The 6779-nt window shown below is 41.7% G+C and overlaps 1 long non-coding RNA gene across 1 annotated transcript; it reads right to left on the bottom strand.

Moving 5' to 3' along the window:
- Positions 1-5371: 5371 nt before the first annotated feature.
- Positions 5372-6348, bottom strand: LOC310854746. Its single transcript, XR_014568924.1, has 3 exons — positions 6274-6348; positions 5663-5716; positions 5372-5487 (listed from the first exon to the last, which is right to left on the bottom strand). It is a non-coding gene; the product is annotated as an uncharacterized lncRNA (long non-coding RNA).
- Between the last annotated feature and the right edge of the window lie 431 nt (positions 6349-6779).

Here is a 6779-nt window from a genome sequence, read left to right on the forward strand (position 1 = left end):
ACAGTACAGTACAGTACGGCTCACCTATAACGACATGCGACACATAATGTACAGTACAGTACGGCTCACCTATAACGACATGCGACACATAATGTACAGTACAGTACAGTTCGGCTCACCTATAACGACATGCGACACATAATGTACAGTACAGTACGGCTCACCAATAACGACATGCGACACATAATGTACAGTACAGTACGGCTCACCTATAACGACATGCGACACATAATGTACAGTACAGTACAGTACGGCTCACCTATAACGACATGCGACACATAATGTACAGTACAGTACATTACGGCTCACCTATAACGACATGCGACACATAATGGTCAGTACCGTACGGCTCACCTATAACGACATGCGACACATAATGTACAGTACAGTACGGGTCACCTATAACAACATGCGACACATAATGTACAGTACAGTACAGTACGGCTCACTTATAACGACATGCAACACATAATGTACAGTACAGTACGGCCATGGCTGCTGGGGGGCTGAGGGCCATGTCTGCTGGGGGGCTGGGCCATGTCTGCTGGGGGGCTGAGGGCCATGTCTGCTGGGGGGCTGAGGGCCATGTCTGCTGGGGGGCTGAGGGCCATGGCTGCTGGGGGGCTGAGGGCCATGTCTGCTGGGGGGCTGAGGGCCATGTCTGCTGGGGGGCTGAGGGCCATGTCTGCTGGGGGGCTGAGGGCCATGTCTGCTGGGGGGCTGAGGGCCATGTCTGCTGGGGGGCTGAGGGCCATGTCTGCTGGGGGGCTGGGGGCCATGTCTGCTGGGGTGCTGAGGGCCATGTCTGCTGGGGGGCTGAGGGCCATGTCTGCTGGGGTGCTGGGGGCCATGTCTGCTGGGGGGCTGGGGCCCATGGTCGCTGCTGCGCTGATGGTGGCGCGAGCTGGGGAGGGGGACTCGGTCGGGTCCATCTCTGATGGCAGGGTGATCCGAGCTCGAAGGACCATGAAATAATTGTATACTGTACGAAGGGGTTTGCTGGTTGTAGGCTATATCACCCTCACACCAGTGTGCCTATTAGAGAACCATGCAGGACCATAGTCGGCTTGTGGTTTCACATATATTTATTGAGGATGACATGGAGTGATTATGGTTGAATTATATTAACGCATCAAGGTGGACAGAATCAGGTTTCTACCTCTTCACCCGTTCAACATTTCTATACCAAATGAGACCAAATGTTTTCTCTGAGGGTTACACCTGGGCCTTTATAGGCCAGACACAGTTGTGCCCAACTAGTATTCAGTATAGCCCCGCCCACCACTAGAGGAGGAATGAGGTGATCAGCTCCGGTTCCACCCCACTCTCAGCCGGAGAGTGGTGGGTTTTTCTACCGTTACTGTTGATCACATAATCACCACCTGTCTCCTTTACTGTCGATCACATAATCACCACCTGTCTCCTTTTACTGTCGATCACATAATCACCACCTGTCTCCTTTTACTGTTAATGTCGATCACATAATCACCACCTGTCTCCTTTTACTGTCGATCACATAATCACCACCTGTCTCCTTTTACTGTCGATCACATAATCACCACCTGTCTCCTTTTACTGTTAATGTCGATCACATAATCACCACCTGTCTCCGTTTACTGTCGATCACATAATCACCACCTGTCTCCTTTTACTGTCTATCACATAATCACCACCTGTCTCCGTTTACTGTCGATCACATAATCACCACCTGTCTCCTTTTACTGTCACCTATAACGACATGCGACACATAATGTACAGTACAGTACGGCTCACCTATAACGACATGCGACACATAATGTACAGTACAGTACAGTACGGCTCACCTATAACGACATGCGACACATAATGTACACTCAGAAAACAGAAACTACTATCTACCCAAATATATTGGTGAATCATTTTTACACCCTTAATTATCGAGTAAACTTGACTGCTATGAAATCAAGTAAAATCTACCTTAAAAATTAAGTAAGTGCAAGTAATATATTAAAGCAGGTTGAAATGACAATTATTGAGTAGATAAACTTAATATGCATTAGCACCTTGAAATGACAATAATTGAGTAGATAAACTTAATATGCATTAGCACGTTGAAATGACAATAATTGAGTAGATAAACTTAATATGCATTAGAAAACCTAGGTTAAAATTACATATAAATTTGAGTATATGGGATTGAAATTGATAGGTTGATTTAACTATATACGAGTGTATGATTTAATAAAATATATGCGTTACATTTACTCAATATTTTAACTGTATTCAACTCATAGTATTTTAATCAAAAAGGAATTCTGTATTTACCTTTGTCAAAGAGAATACACAATGCAATTATACAGATAAGTACGTTTTTAATTGACCAAAGTGAACATTAAAGTATTAAACACTCACATACTGTATGGGAGGAAACAGTCTGGCCACACGAAACAATGTGCAAATTACAATGTCAGCAAATACATTTTAAGAACATTAAACATTTCCTACTATGGGCTATATCTTGTGCCACCCGATATCCGTAAACTTATTTGCCATTCTTTACGATTTTGACGATGGACTAGTTGAACCATTTTAGTGTGTTTCAAAATAGTAAAAAATGGCAAATAAGTTTAGGGATAAGGAGTGGCGAAAGATAGGGCCGTATAAGTACAAACAATGTATGCATTCTCTGCAACAGAACATTTTCCTTAGACAATGTGCAAATTGTTGTCTGCAACAACATTAAAGAACATTTTCCTTGCCCATGGCAGGTAAATAAAACAAAACAAAAGTCCACGCACACTATAGTTGAGAGGACATAAACATTATAGGATGGTCATTTGACTTTTTTTTTAGTCAAGGCTGGGTTTAATGAATTGCCTGCCGGTGTCCCACCGAAACTATACCGTATAGACACACATGCGTGCGCACACACACACACACACACACACAATTTGATTGTCTAGTGTCTACCCCCCCCCACACACACACACATGCACGTCACACTATACTTGAGGACATAAACATTTTAGGTCAAGGCTGGGTTTAATTAATTTGCCTGCATGCCGGTGTCTAGCACCCAAATTAGCCGATCTACAAACATGCGCACACACCTGAAAACACAATTTGATAGGCTACTTCATCATAGCAAAAATAGCTGCCATTCTTTTTTGAAAACATTCATCTATGGTCACATGCAGACACCAGATTGAAAGTATAGTTGGTCAACAGCCAACACGCATACAATTAAAACCTGGTGTAGTTGTAAAATTGTATAGCACCGAAAAACATGAACCCCAAAAGCATTATTTAACAAGACCCAGACAAATGAACATTAAGTATAAAAGAACTGTGGCCCTTTAAGCAACAAATGTTAGTTTTTAAAGTAATGTGCTTGGAGCAATCAATAACCCATTACTGTACAAGAAAAAAAAAGAAAAAGCAGGAAGGTCAAATGGGGAAGAATTTCTTAATATAGAAAAAAATAAAATAACGTTTTACTGTCTATCGGTGAGGTTTGTACAGATTAATACATTCTAATTGGCTATATGCACCGTGTACACATAAGCACCTCCACTTCAAAACAAGTCTGTCAGACGCACAGATCTGACATGCTGCTGTATGCTTTATACAATAGGCTTTCCTTTTGAACAGTGCAGTATCAGTCAGTGTCGTATGTGATGTGGTTCCCTACTAATGTGTTTTCACTGAAAACATTCAAACTGAAGTTGTCAGTCAGGACACTAGCCAAGCAGACAGTTTTTCAGTGTCTGCACTTTGGGTGTAAGCTGTTGAGGGTCTACTCTAGTCCAAGCAGTACCTTTTGAAAAACCTCCAAGATGTATTTGAACTTCTTGGGGTACTTCAAGTCAAACACGTACAGTAGGTCAGTCCCAGGAGATAGCAGCAGGCTCTGCTAATATCGCCGAGGTTGTTGAGGACAGGGATGCCCTCAATAACAATACCTACATCAGCAGCTGGTGATTCTTGAGTTTGCAGACTGTAGATAGTCATCAGTTCCCCCGACAACTCCTCTTCTACATCGACACCAGCATCCTGCACACATTGTAAAAATAGAATCTCATGAATGAAAACGTAATGATGACGTTCACGGTATTATCATTCTAAACAGTTACTACTGTTGCACAATTCCCTGCTCTGGGTGGGATCTCCGTCAGTGTCTTGAGTTTGCAATTGAAAACGTTTGCTGCCAACCAGTTGAAGAAATCACAGATTGAGGCCAGATTGAGACCATTCATGTTCATGGAAGAAGCTTGTAAACATGTATTCTATTGCCAATTTGTGACCTTGTAGATCTGCTATTTTTGCTGTACAACATGCTTCCATAATTAAGACATGCTGCTGTCTATGCTGCTATGGAACTTGTATCCATGTGCAGTGCAGACCTGAGTGTATCTTGACCTTACCAAGAGACAGTATGTAGGAACACATGTCTGAACTGCAGTAGCACTAGACATGCCATCTCACAACCTGATTCTCTGGACACTCTCTCACAAAACAAGCTCCTCACTCTGCCGTTCTTGGCACGTTTGAGATATTGTCTCACAATTTGCCATGATGATGACATTAGTTAAAACTACAAATTGTTAAATACTTTATTTTACTAACTTCAACGTCCTTGATCAGGGCACCAGGCTCTTCTCCCAGATGGTCGATGAGGCACTTGATCACGATTCCTCTGGTTAGCTGTATGGGGTCTCCACTCTGCAGACAAAGTTTTATCCTTAATACAATGCCTACCGTTTCAATTGTCTGCACACAGTTTTAGCATTTAGGGCCCCATTTCCACCAGTGCTAAACACATTATCCCGAAACTTCTTTGCCTTTTTTACTCTTTTGAAAAACAAAATTGGTCAACTAGCCAATCTAAATGAACAAAAATGTTTTTCAAAATAGTAAAAAAGCAAAGAAGTTTAGGAATAAGAGGGGTTTAGTACTGACAAGACTATTAAGCCATGCATTTCGTCTATCAGGGAATGGACAGGACAGAGACATAGTGATGCCTGTTTAGGATACATTAGTATCTAAAGTAAGTGATCGTAATTAACTTAATGGGACTGATCTAGGACATTTGACAGGTTTGCGTTACAGGCAAGATACTACAGTGGAAGTCAATGAGGAACATTTCTCACCCGCATGTGAAGTTACATGTCAAGGAAATTACAACACAAACTTCTACCAGTGTTCTAGCTTTTTAAAGTGAATGAATACCGAGAATAGAAGATCTGCAACTTCACAGACTTCAGTGAGATGCAATGTGAGCTTGCATATCTGCTATTTTCTGATTTAGAAGCCGTTTTTAAGAATCATCCTCAGGTCTAAATGGTTTATTACCTGAAGCAGAGCACTCATTTCTGCCCGATGTGGCTCTCCTACAGCACCTCTCTTAGATTGGAACATGGACAGCAGTTTAGGTGTGTAGAGGTCCAACATCTCCATGAATTTCGGCTCAAGCTTCATTGTAGTGATCAACTTGAACTCTGCGCTGACCTGAAAAACAGATGAGGGGAAGGGAGAAAAACAAATCACATTGTGATCTTGAACATCCATTTTCCACCACTGTTGCTCCAGGAATGGGTACAATTGGTTAAATACAATGTAAATGTGTGTCACATGCAGGATGTCATTTCTGTTGAACCCTGCTACAAGAATCCAATTTACTCACTTGTGAAGCATCAAACAAGGCCAGCCATCTCTCCTTTACATCCTTGACGCTCATCTAGAAGAGATACACTAGGTGTTAACAGGGAACCAACAGACTGATGTAATGTTTCTTTCAAAAATGAGTTTGACTAATATTTGTCATACCAACTAATCTATAAAAATCACACCTGTGTGAACTGAGCGATGCAACTATATGCATCGTACTGTACTGTACAACTCATACTCTACAGTATAACTCGTACTGTACACTGTACTATGGCTGCTGTGTGTGTGACCTGAATCAGCCCAATCAACCCCAATTCGTACTCATCAGGACATACATATGGACATAGCAGTTAGTTGGAGCCGTCAGGCACCACTCAAATCCATATCACTGATAAACTACATCTACTGAGTCCCAACTGTAAAATCTCAATGATTCAACATTTTAATTATCCTCCTCAAGGATCAAAATATTACACAGGGAAGAATTATTGAAGCAGCTGTGTTCATATAAGGCAGCGAGCAGACAACGCAGTGGTAAATGAATAATATCTGCAACACAATGTTTCAGGAATATAGTTGAATAACTGTATAGAAAGGTTGTAAAACAATTATTAAACAGTGTCCTACCAGTAAGGTATCCAGTCACTTGTTTGTCCAGACTGTTGAATTGCTGTCTGTATGAGTCTAGATGCCTGGGGGACAGCCACTGGGAGGCAAAGAGCACAGCATACCGGGAGACAAAGAGTTGAGGTGTAGCTGGAAGACATGGACAGTAGAAAATAAGACTAAATACACAATAATGAAACCCTGTTAATTTCCCATCAGGCACACTGTTCAAGCCTTAGCTCTTGTCAATACTTTGCATTGATTCAATATTTATAAATGCCACAGAAAGACTAATAGTTTAAAACCCCCAAAAAGCTGAAATAGCAGATTTACAAGCATGCACACAACGCAATGAGACTGTGAGCAATGCTGTGAGCTTGTAGACCGGCTATTTATTGTTACTTTTGTGCAGACACTGTAGTATTGGTGACAAAACATCAAACGTTGAAATATGGAGATATGAGGTTTCTGCCCAACAGCAACGATGTATATATGAAATTATGAATACATTGTGTGTGTTTTTTTAC

The sequence above is a fragment of the Protomyctophum parallelum genome, assembly GCF_964188405.1.
Source record: "Protomyctophum parallelum genome assembly, chromosome: 2".
Lineage (NCBI taxonomy): Eukaryota > Metazoa > Chordata > Actinopteri > Myctophiformes > Myctophidae > Protomyctophum > Protomyctophum parallelum.